Here is a 1,488-nt window from a genome sequence, read left to right on the forward strand (position 1 = left end):
AGACGACGTATTAAAACACACCATTCCACAACACAGTTACACATCATTCTACGTATGAAAATGCACCAACGGATAGATTAAAACACACCATTCTACACACACAGTTAATGCACCAACATATGTAATAAAACGCACCACAGCATGTATTCAAACACACCACACTATGTACTAAAATGCACCATTCCAATTCATGTAATATAAATACTAAAATTACCATAATAACTCCACTTAAACATACGCGAATTTCACATTTCAGTAAGATTAATGAAATTGGATGGTGCTGATTAGGCCGCATGACCGCACCGGAGCTCGCCGCCGCATTTGAACCAATATATATATATATACAAACAATGTACTTTTAATATATTAAAAATGTAAATTGTATTTTTTTTAAAGTACATTATTTGAGTACTAAAATCAAATTATTTTGTATAATGTATATTCAGTACACAAACAATGTACTTTTAGTATATTAAATATGTATTTTTTATTATGGTTTACATAACACTGTGTAGACCATAATTCACACAATAATTTGCCCTAAACTTGATAGCAACATTTTTTGCAAGATGTCACAACTGTGACAATCGATCTGAATCTCTATATTTCAAAAAGTCTACTAGAATTACATTAATCACAAGGCTACTCACTTCCATTCACCACTCATGAATGAGTTGAGTGTAAAAATTTCACCAACAAAAAGGTGTTGTCTAAGCATAATTAGGCCTAATATATTGTTTGAAATTAAATGTATATATAACTAGAGTGGTGTGATGAAATAAAAACCAAACAAAAAAAAAAAAAATTAAGCTCCAAAAATTATATACAAGCTAACCATGGCACATTGCAAATCGTTATAGAGCATATCATTCATAGGAGGAAACAAAAGGATTTGAGTCTAATAGTAAAAATACAACAAGATTTTTAAAAGAAAATCATTTTTGCAGAAAATCATTTTTGCTTTTCTAAAACACGAGGATAATTCAAAACATCTTGCAAACTATGGGTATGATTGTATGAACAATGTCAACCTTCTCGAGTTTTAAAAAGAGGGCAAAAGAAAGCAAACAAGTAATGCCTTGACGAAAAGTATTTCATTATATTCCTCGAGCCTCAGTGCGAAGAATTTTGTGTGTGAGCTAAACTAAGCCGCTCTACTTCCAAAACATCCAGACAATGTTGTCACCATTAGGCTTCATTCCATCAACCTACCAAAAATAATTTGGGACAAAATTGCATTAGGGAATGCAAAATAATACAAACAATCAAAACTTCACTGAATAAGGTAGCTGTGAAAATGAATATTATCGATAAGCATATCTCAAGTTGCCACAAGATGGGGCACACACAGCAACTAAATGGAATGCAGAGATTTTCATAGAAACAATTTACAAAATAGAAACTTGTTTGTTCAATGGAAATATACTCACTAGTCAATAATAATTTTCGTTTTTGTGGAGGCAACGTGAAGATCCAAAAGCTCCTGCA

The 1,488-nt window shown here is 31.7% G+C and overlaps 1 long non-coding RNA gene across 1 annotated transcript; it reads right to left on the minus strand.

Moving 5' to 3' along the window:
* Positions 1-819: 819 nt before the first annotated feature.
* Positions 820-1,485, minus strand: LOC116007799. Its single transcript, XR_004095344.1, has 2 exons — positions 1,431-1,485; positions 820-1,208 (listed from the first exon to the last, which is right to left on the minus strand). It is a non-coding gene; the product is annotated as an uncharacterized LOC116007799 (long non-coding RNA).
* Positions 1,486-1,488: the final 3 nt, after the last annotated feature.

Source organism: Ipomoea triloba, chromosome 16, assembly GCF_003576645.1.
Source record: "Ipomoea triloba cultivar NCNSP0323 chromosome 16, ASM357664v1".
Lineage (NCBI taxonomy): Eukaryota > Viridiplantae > Streptophyta > Magnoliopsida > Solanales > Convolvulaceae > Ipomoea > Ipomoea triloba.